General features: G+C 39.4%; 1 protein-coding gene across 2 annotated transcripts in view; it reads left to right on the top strand.

Annotated features, from left to right (window-relative positions):
* The first annotated feature begins 1,845 nt into the window (after positions 1 to 1,845).
* BTG4 (BTG anti-proliferation factor 4) overlaps positions 1,846 to 11,213 on the top strand; it is a 38,444-nt gene continuing 29,076 nt past the window's right edge. Inside the window, exons 1-2 of one of the 2 annotated variants that reach the window (XM_025357571.1) lie at positions 1,860 to 2,015; positions 6,241 to 6,324. The gene's annotated coding sequence lies outside the window, so the exon portion shown is untranslated. Of the gene's footprint in view, positions 2,016 to 6,240; positions 6,325 to 11,213 lie in introns of both variants that reach the window. The other variant, XM_025357570.1, reaches the window with a different exon arrangement.

Raw genomic sequence — 11,213 nt, 5'->3', positions numbered from 1 at the left:
TTTACTAATCACTCCCACTAAAAGTTGCATAGACTGCAACAGTTGTAAATGATGACTTAAAAGAAGGGATATATCTTAATGAATGGACAGAGCCCCTTCACAGAAAAAAAAGTATGAAAAATTTTGTTAATGTATTCTTATAAAAGTATTAACAAGTGTGTGTGTGTGAATAGCTTTCCCGGGAGATTTTTGTCATGGCAGGAACAACTTAACCACTTCATTGATAGAAAAGTTAAGATTACTGTGGCAGGAACTGAGATGGACATCATAAAGCCAATTTAGCAAAGGAAATGGACACATGACAATAACCACAATTTATGTCTTTATGGCACTTTATTGTTCCAAAATATTAGTAACAATATAGTCTCAAGAAGTTAATAATCACATGTTCATATAATAACATACATCAATCAGCTAAGAAAAAAATCATATTCCCCATTATATCTAAAATTTTCGTTAAGAGCCTGAAGGAATATTGAAAAAAAAAAAAAAACCCACATACATACACATTACATACACTGTATTCTTAGTAGCTAAAATGTTGATTTTTAAATTTTGGCTGAGCAATTAATAGGCAATGGATGAAATCAGCATTTTCCAACACCCCTCTTCCCCACACACATTGATGATGCACAGGCAGCTCATTTGGGTGAATTCCCAAATCTTTTTACCTGGCCGTGTGGTTAGTGATTGGTACTATCAGCAATCAGCTAACTACACTGCCTGGTAACTAGACTCATAGAAAAAAATTGCAGTCTCAAGTTGGTACCCCCACACGTTGTGACAGGCAATTCATTGGTTGAGTTGAAGATCAACTGAATTGCTGGCTTGGTGAATATTTTACTAGACAATGGCAAACAGACACAGTGAATCATATACAGTATTAACCGTTACATGGGTGGAGGGGCTTCACCTCCAGGGATTTTGCTTTCCTGGTATGAGACTGTTTCATCTTCTGTGACTCCTAGAGAGAGAGCTAACAGTTTAACTGTATCTGGAGAAACCGCGGGTTTTCTCGCACTTGTAGCGGGCGCTCGCGAAGCATGCCAGCGCGGGACCCACGCCGACGCCGCGCTTCTCAGGCACCTTCTCCTCTCGAAGGCTGTGGGCAGCCAGAGCCGGCGTCCTCTTCCCGGCCAGGCGGCGGATGATGCTGTGCCTTGTTTTGATGGCAGTGGAGTTAGTGATTGTAACCACCACAGTACAATCAGCTAATGACACTGCCTACAAACCGAGCACTGGGCGTCCGCGGCTGCAGCTCCCGGACGGTCCGCAGCGCCGACGCGGGGTCGCGGGGTCGGGGCCCGCCTAGGACCCCATTTCACCAGGGGACGCCCGACCATGGGTGGGCGCGAGCGGCCTCCGAGGACACCCCGGGCCCAGCGGGATCCCCGCCGGCCTCGCCGCGCACAGCAAGAGTAGTTGGGCCAGCGGGCGGCGCTGCAGGGGAGGACCCGCGCCCTCCCGGGCCGCGCCCCGACCCCGGTGACCCTCGGGAGTGCCGGGCCTCCCCTTCCCGCAGCCTCTCGCTCCTCTCAGGACCCTCCCGCTCAGGTTCGCCTCGCTTTTCCTTTCCCCTTCGCCTCCTCGGCCCGGGCTCCCACTTCCCTCACGCCAGGCTTCAGTTCCCAGCCCCAAACCCTAGAGCTGGCTCTCTCGACCCCGTGCGCCCCGCAGCTCTGAGCGGCCGAGCGACTGTGGCGGGGGCGACCAACCGTCCTTGGAACCCCGCGGGCCGAGGGGCGGGGCGGGCGCGAGACCTGGCGGGGGGGGGGGGGGGGGGGGGGACAGGGGGGGGAGGGGTGGGGGAAGAGAGGAGGCTGAGCGAAGGGGCTGTGGGCGGTCCCTGAAGGGCCTCCAGAGAGACGCCTAGAAGATGGAGGCCCAGATTCTTGAGACATTTCTCTTTCTGATCTAGCAGGAGGGACAAAGAGCTCCACTCCCTCATTCCCCAAGAAGCCCCCAAGCCTACCCAGTTTCCGTGCCCATTCTGCCCTGGGAAAGCGGCTTCCCAGGTACCTCAAATTATAGGTTTGAATTTTCCAAATGGAGGTGGGCTTGGGTAGCCTCTGACATGTGGGAGGATGCCTTTGAGAGTCTCATCTGCACCTTTGTGCTCTGTTGGAGACTTGGCCTTATAGTCTTAGAGGGCCATGCGGTGATGCGAAGGCTGAGCCTTCTAGTCAAATAGTGAGCCAGGCAGCTTGTTAGTTACATCAAATCGTGGTCCTCTTGAGATCAAGGCCATACCATTCAAGACAGTATATATATGTAATAAGTTACTAAACTAGGGACTGATAGAAATAGAAGGGAGGCCGTTCGTTAATGAGAGCTGTAATAGGTCAAAGAAGGTTCCCAGAGGAGATGAGACTTGAGTAGATCCTTGATGCAAGAGTACATTTGGATATTCAGGTTTAGGGCTGTGGATGCCAGAAAATATCTTGTTACAGTTGGGCAAAAGGGACAGTTACAGAGGACTTCTGGGAGATCTCTACTAATAACTTTCCTTTAGTTACTCCTTCCCCTCTTTGCCTTTAATGAATGAATCAGGAGAGGATAAGGAATGTTCTCTTTATCCTCACCTTGTGAAATTCAGCTGGAAGCAGCTTCCCCTAGAAATATGGTCTTCATGCATCCAGTATAGAGCACTCATTGCTGACACAAAAGACTTAGTTCTAAATTAGTTTCTGTAAAAGAAAACTTCCCATCTATAGATTGATTCCCTAAAACCAGCAAATGGTCTCATAGATGCCACTAGTAACATGAACAGGGGCAGGTCATCTGGATCATTCAATACAAACACCAAAATTACACTATTAAAACAACTAAAGAACTGCCCAAGGATGTTTGAGTAAGTTATAGCATTTTCTTTGCATATGAAAGACAGCACTTTTTTTTTCCCCAAATGCATACTTTGTTCTGTACACCCCGAAGTGAAGGGAAAGAAACCAAAATATAAAATATATATCACATAAAATGTTAATTGTAAAAATTAACTTGTAGAATTAAATTGTGAAAGACAAGCCATCTACAATAACTGTATTTTGTATTCATCTTATCTTTGGGAGGGGCACAGTGTTTTAGCACACATTACATAAATGACTTACATTCACTTAAATATACATACGTGAAACTAGGAGCAAAATAGTCTTCATTCCATTAACAATATGCAGACTTACAGAAATCTTGGTTAGGAGATAGTTATAAAAACGATTATCTTCTACCAAATTGTTAGTCACTTTTACCCAATACTATATTGAACACTTCTTCCCAACTGATGTTTTACGATTATTAGTTGCATCTTAAATATCTTACCTGAGCTGGATTGCTGCCATCCAAGGAAATGGTTGTGTTAGATGCCTTGAAAAGTAGGTTTCTACAGACTTTTCTCCAAAAGTAATAAAAAATAAAATTCTATGTAAAAGTCATCAAGATGCATTGCCTACTGAAATAACTTTTTAAAATGAGTTTATTTTCTATGTAGTACAACTAAAAATTTAAATAACGACAAAAAATGTGTGTGGCCTAGTTCTGTTGAAAAAAAAAAAAGAATGCTTGTTCTTAGGGTTGCTGTTGATTTGGCCTGCAGTTACTAGAGAAACTCCAAGGATCTCATTCCCTCTATGGTTCATGTCTAGGCATGCCTGGAGACCAGGGAGACCCATGATTTAATCTAAGTAAGAATGCTTGTGGTGTTTTAAATGCCCACACAGAAGATTGCATTTGTTTTAGACTGTACCAGGAAGGCACCTTTCAGGGGAATTGTTTACTGTTTTAATTTCTGGGCTTTTGGTGATTAGGGAGATGGAAAAGGAGCCGTCAGGAGAGACAAGGTTGATGATTAAGAGGAAACCAAGAAGAGTATAGAAAACAAATACCTTCTGCTTTAGCTTTGGCACATTTATATTGACTTAATTTACCACTTCTAGATATAAGACTAGATTGATGGGAATTGGCAATCAGAAAAGGTGGAGATGGGCCAGGCGTGGTGGCTCACACCTGTAATCCCAACACTTTGGGAGGCCAAGGCGAGCGGATCATGAAGTCAAGAGGTAGAGACCATCCTGGCCAACATAGTGAAACCCTGTCTCTACTAAAGATACAAAAATTAGCTGGGCGTGGTGGTGTGCACCTGTGGTTCCAGCTACTTGGGAGGCTGAGGTGGGAGAATCGCTTGAACCTGGGAAGCAGAGGTTGCAGTGAGCCGAGATTGTGCCACTACACTCCAGCTTGGGTGACAGAGCAAGACTCCGTCTCAAAAAAAAAAAAAAAAAGAAAAATAGAGACAATGGAGACAACATATCCCTCCCTTCAATATATACAAACTCACCATCTCCCACAGCTTTTGAAGGATGTTATTGGAAGAGGAAGAAATGAAGAATTAGACTAATTAGAAATTACTGGATTTTAGCAGTTTCTTTTTAAACCTGCTTTTTTTTTTTGGAACGGAGTTTTGCTCTTATTGCCCAGGCTGGAGTGCAGTGGCATGGTCTTGGCTCACTGCAACCTCCGCCTCCTGGGTTCAAGCGATTCTTCTGCCTCATACTCCTGAGTAGCTGGTATTATAGGCAGCCACTACCATGCCTGGCTAATTTTTTGTAATTTTTGTAGAGATGGGGTTTCACTGTGTTGGCCAGGCTGGTCTCGAACTCCTGACCTCAGGTGATCCACCCCCCCCCGCCAGAACTTGGCCTCTCACAGTGCTAGGATTACGGGAGTGAGCCACTGCACCCGGCCTAAACCTGTTTTTATATTACTTGTAGGAAATATAAAACCATATCTTGGTTTATAGACCAATAAATGTCAGATTATTAACCTTCATGATAGTATACCTAGAAACTAGTTTATATGTTGAAGCAAGACTAAATTGAAGTCAATTCAGTGCCTTTGAAGAACTAAACTCATTGATTCTATTTATGGGAGGAGATTTTCTTTTGAGCTAAAATGAACTGCCAGCAGTTTTTATAATTCCATATTTCTAGTTCCATTTTATTGTACTCTCATTAGTAAGAGTGCACCAGATTCTTAATTAGCTTCTTGCTTATATTTATTGATTAATCAATACTGTTGCTTTCAGTATAAAATGTTAATTTATCTTTCAGGTAAATCATAAGCAGTCTAACAAAATAGTCTTTATAGTTAAAGTTGCCGAAGCTCTTAGTTATGGCTTCAGTAGGAGCAGTTTGCATATTTTCCATCTTTAGAGAACAATCTCTAGGGATTTATGTGGTCTACTTGGTAAGATGGACAATGTGTGTATATATAGATAATTAATATGTTAATTATATTAGTATGTAATATGAATATATCTTAATATTAATATAACTTAGAGTAATAGATTAAGAACACATGTTTGTGTTACATATTCTATTTATATTATATATAATTATTTAGTATGAAGATGGTTATATGAAAAAGTGCTTCAGGAATCCTGATGACTAATACAAACTTCATTATTGCCAACATTTAGGAAAAAGTAAAAGGAAAATTATCAAAGGTTAGGACACAGAGAAGTCTCTATGGAAAAGATGAGATTGAATTGAGCCTAGAAGCAAAAATACTAGAGATGAAGAGGGAATGTTTTGGTAGCAGGAGCGATTTGTGAAGGAAAAACACAAGCAAATTTATGGAGATTGTAATGTATGAGGCCAATTGGAAAAGCAATGAGTGTGTTCCCATTGGGGAAACAAGATTAAAGAGGACTTTAACATTTAAAGTCCTCCATGATCCTACTTACCTGCCTACTCATACATTTCTATGAAGTTCACAAAAAAAAAAAAAAAAAAAAAAAAAGCCCAGGGAGTTTCAGTTTCATTATTCGGCTCAAGGAGCCCCAGATGCATAAAATGTGTTGTTTTACAAGGATTCATAAAGTAGCATAGATTAGAAGAGGGACAGACAGAGGAGACTGAACGACCATTTACGAGGTTAGTAAATTTCAGTATGAGGTGATGTAGAAAATACGGGATGAAGAGAGAAACTTTGTGAAGGAAACTTTGCATAACTTGGTTGGTAACTGGTTCAAGTGAACAAACAGAATAAGATTAACTTCCAGACTTCGATGACAAGTAGAGGTGTTGAGGGGGAAATCTAGTCAGAGGATAATTGTGATTTTAGGTGTAGGCATGTTTAGTTTTAGGTCATGGAAGAATATTGTGGTGGAGTTAGATATGTGGAGTTAGAACCCTGGCAGGAGACCAAAACTGAAAAGAGACTGAAGCTCTTTTATCCTCTTGATAGTTGAAGTCACGAGGAGTTCTCCAAGAAAGGTCTGCTGGCTGATTCTTCGTTGACCTACCAGTCCCTGCTATCAAGGACGCCAGAGTAAGTGATGACAGCAATATATTAATCTCGAATAGAGAATAGAATGAGGAAAACAGAAGGCTCAGGATCAAATCTGAGAGGACCCCTCTCCTCTTCAGGGGCTGACAGGAAGAAGTAAATCTTGGGAAGGGTTAGCCCACAGGAAGCGGAAGAGAGGACTCTCACAAAAACCAAGCTGTTTTAAAATTCATACACTTAGGAATTCAAGAGAATCTGCTGCATTGGCACCACCACATCGCCAAGGTTTGGTCAGTAAAGAATTAGCCATAGGCAGCAGATGATTGGATTGGCTCTACCAGATTTTTTTTGTCCAGGGCTTTATTCATTGAGTTAATGAAGGATCAATGATCTTCTCTAGGTTAGAACAAAAGAGATGAACTTTCCTGGCCTTGTCCCAGTACTGATTGGCCTCTGTCATCTCTCTTAAAAACAAAAACCAAAAAAACCCAAAAACAAACAAACAAACAAAAAAACCAACCAACCAACAAACAAAAACCCTCACACAGATTTTCAGGTTTATAAAAGTAATTTTAAGGTTTCAGTAAGCTAGTTAGTGGTCTGAATGCACAGTTGAAGAAAGTTAATATACTTTCTCCTTCTTAAGAGCTCTAGGGTGTATTTTGTAACTCTATTAAGCCACAAGGAGAAAATGGACTGATTATCCTGCTAATTAATTGATTTACAAGAATGAAAATACTTTATGCCATCCTCTTAGACATCACTCTGTGTCTACTTATTCTTGTTTTTATTTCTACTGTCCTTATTTGGCACTTAAGCCTTTTTTTTTTTTTTTTTTTTTTTAAGTGGGAAACTTATATTTAGTTGAAAAATTTACATAATCCTCATTTGTTATCTTTATTTCCTCTATATTCATAGAATATATCTCAAGGATTTTATCATGCTTACATGTAGTAAAGTTCACATTGTCCTTCCTGCTCTTAGCTCCTTTACAGTTTGTTGAAATATCAAGCTCAAATTCTACTTCCTAGGTAAAATCTTCCCTAGTACCTTTAGTTCTTCCTGATCCTTTCTCTTCTGTAATACCTTTGGCTCTTAATATAGTCACTCTAAAATTAGTATGTTCCATTAGTAAGAGAGTATTATTCTCCTATATTCTAATTGCATTTTGAATTCAGCATTTTACTATAATGGTATAGAGTGCTGATACATATACACGTTTATTATATTAGTATAGAGTGTTGTACATAGGAACATTTTCTTACACTCTGAATTATTTTTAGTAAGTTATCTTGGTTTCTTTTTTTTAAGGGGTACATGTTTGGTACATGGGTATTACATGCATAATATTGGGTATTGGGCTTCTGCTGTACTCATCACCCCAATATTAGGCATTATATCCAGTAGGTAATTTTTCAACCGTCCCCTTTGTACTCCCCAGAGTCTATTTTCTCTATCTTCATTTCTACATGTACCATTTGTTTAGCTCCCACTTACAAGTGAGAATATGTAATATTTTATTTTCTGCTTCTGGGTTAGTTCACTTGGGGTAATGGCCTCCAGCTCCATCCATGTGGCTGCAAAGGACATGATTTCATTCTTTTTTTATGATTATGTAGTATTCCATGCTGTATATATACACTATATTTTCTTTATCCAATCAACAGTTGGTAGACATTTAGGTGGGTTCCATGACTTTGCTCTAATTGTAAATGGTGCTGCAATAAATACACAAGTACAGGTATCTTTTTAATATAATGATTTCTTTTCCTTTGGGTAGATACCCAGTAGTGGGATCGCTGGGTCCAATGATAGTTCTATTTTCAGTTCTTTGAGGTATCTCTATACTGTTTTCCATAGAGGTTGAATTAATTTACATTCCCACCAACAGTGTGTGAGTATTCCCTTTTCTCTGCATACACATCAACATCTGTTGCTTTTTGACTTTTTAATAAAAGCCATTCTGACTGGAGTGAGATGGTATCTCAATGTGGTTTTAATTTGCATTTCTCTGATGATTAGTGATGTTGAGCATTTTTTCATATGTTTGTTAGCTGTTTGTATTTCTTCTTTTGAGAAATACCTGTTCATGTTCTTTGCCCCGTTTTCAATTGGTTTGTTTTTTGTTTGTTGAGTTGTTTGAATTTCCTGTAGATTCTGAATACTAATTCTTTGTTGGAGGTATAATTTGTAAATATTTTCTTCCATTCTGTGGGTTGTGTTTTTATCCTATTGATTATTTGTTTTGCTGTGCAGAAACTTTTGGTTTATGTCCTATTGCCCTATCTTCATTTTTACTGCATTTGTGTTTGGAATCTTCATCATGAATTATTTGTCTAAGCCAATGTCCATAAGGGTTTTTCCTAGGTTTTCTTTTAGGATTTTTATAGTTTTGGTTTTTATAGTTTTACATTTAGGTCTTTAATCCATCTACAGTTAATTTTGTATACGTTAAGAGATGGGGATTTAGTTTCAGTCTTCTGCATATGGCTAGCCAGTTTTTCCAGCATCATTTATTGAATAGGATGTCTATTTCCCATTGTTTATTTTTGTTGACTTTAATTGAAGATCAATTGGTTGTATATATGTAGCTTTGTTTCTAAGTTAGAGAACCCCATACTGTACCATTAATCTCTGGGTCTATTTTTGTACCAGCACCATGCTATTTTAGTTACTATAGCCTTGTAGTATAATTTGAAGTCAGGCAATATAATGCCTTTGACTTTGTTCTTGTCGCTTGGGAGTTCCTTGGCTATTTGGGCTTTTTTTGGTTGTTCCATATGAACCTTAGGATTGTTTTTCCTAATTCTTTGAAAAATAAGATTGGTAATTTGATAGGGATTGCATTGAATCTGTAGATTGCTTGGGTAATATTGTTATTTTAACCATATTAATTCTTCCAGTTCATGAGCATGGAATGTTTTTCCATTTATTTGTATCATCTGCAATTTCTTTCATCAGTGTTTTGTAGTTCTCCTTGTAGAGATCTTTCACCTCCTTGGTTAAATGTATTCCGAGGTATTTTGCTCTTTTTTGTGGCTATCCTAAGTGGGACTGGATTCTTAATTTGGTTCTCAGCTTCAATGTTACTGTTTGTAGAAATGCTGCTGGTTTTTGTACATTGATTTTGTATCCTGAGACTTTACTGAAGTTGTTAATCAGGTCAAGGAGTCTTCTAGAGGAGTCTTTAGGGTTTTCTAGGTATACAATCATATTGTCAGTGAACAGAGATAATTTGACTTCTACTTTTCCAATTCAGATGCCTTTTATTTTTTTCTCTTGCCTGATAGCTCTGGCCAGGACTTCCAGTACTATGTTGAATACGAGTTATCTTGTGTCTAACTTGAAACGTTATATATATGCATGTATTTTTTGTGGTCTTTCAAACAATGCCACTTACATTGTGAATGCTCAATAATCTAAATAGAAAATAAAAATTAGGGAGAAGCTTGTGGCAGATAAAACACTTGCATAGTATTATAGGTAAAGGAATTTTACTTTGATCAGGCTACACTAAAATTAATTTCTTTTGAGTTCAAATCAACATTGTATGGCTGTAGAATTTTATTAGATAATGTTTTGGGAAATGCAATTTTGTTTCAGCAATTAATGTAACTTCCTTTTATGTGGCTTGACCATAGTGGAACTGAGTTTATGTGTGGGTTACAGAATCAGTTCATTGTTTTATAAAATAGTGCTACTTGCTTGCTGTTGTTAAAAAAATACTTTCTGTCAGAAGTAGACTTTTGCTAAAACATCTATACCTTTCCCCTCTTTGGCAATAACATGTATTTGTGAATGGATGGGTGAGCCTAGGGATATAACTTGTAGTTTAAGGAGGGAAGTTAAAGAAATGAAATGGGGTTATGATAAGACTGGTTATTACATCACAAGTTCAGCAAATTTAATATTCAATTCAGATGATATTTTAAAACTTCTTTGTCTATTTTTAAACTTTTATAAGCATAAATATTTTCATTTTATAAGTGAAGTTTAGCTAAAACCAAGAAGACAAATGTAGAACCAGATTTTCGAGTTTTGCCTTCATCAATGAACTTTGGGGCTTCACTATTCCTTAGCCATCAAGTTGAATTTCCTCATTTTAAAATGAAGAATGCAATTCTAGAAACTATTACTTGTACAAGGTCATGTCAGTCATATTCATATTTTATACCATTTGATTCTCTGTTACAGGCATAATAGGAAGTAAAATATGTCTATGCTGCTTCATCGCCTTTCTGTTCTCCAAATGGCCAGAACCTCTTATTTCTTGTTTTCTGTGGTTCTTCACCCAGACATAATCCCCTCACCCAAACAGAACACCATCCTGTTGCTCTACTATGGATAGCTCATTGGACATTTTCAAAAAGAAATCCTTGAGGCCGGGCGCGGTGGCTCAAGCCTGTAATCCCAGCACTTTGGGAGGCCGAGACGGGCGGATCACAAGGTCAGGAGATCGAGACCAACCTGGCTAACACGGTGAAACCCTGTCTCTACTAAAAAAATACAAAAAATTAGCCGGGCGTGGTGGCGGGCACCTGTAGTCCCAGTCACTTAGGAGGCTGAGGCAGGAGAATGGCGTAAACCCGGGAGGCAGAGGTTGCAGTGAGCTGAGATCCGGCCATTGCACTCCAGCCCGGGCGACAGAGCAAGACTCCGTCTCAAAAAAAAAAAAAAAAAGAAATCCTTGAAAGACAAGGTTTTAAGCAAGGGAATACATGTCTTATAATGAGAATTTTAGACATGACAGAAGGATAGTGGGAGAGTTGTCAAATTTCAGCAGTAATTTTCTCTTCTACTTAGCTCTGGGATTGGCTTAGGCCAGACCAGGTTGGTTTTTCTGCTAAATTCTAACATCTTGTCAGTGGACATTACTACTTGGGTATTTAATTGCCATTGAAAGCTCAGTATACCTCAATCTGAATGAATCA

This window comes from Theropithecus gelada, chromosome 14, assembly GCF_003255815.1.
Source record: "Theropithecus gelada isolate Dixy chromosome 14, Tgel_1.0, whole genome shotgun sequence".
NCBI classification, from domain to species: Eukaryota; Metazoa; Chordata; class Mammalia; order Primates; family Cercopithecidae; genus Theropithecus; species Theropithecus gelada.
The sequence above is the reverse complement of the archived record's forward strand: the minus strand, read 5'-3'. Positions and strand labels throughout refer to the sequence as shown.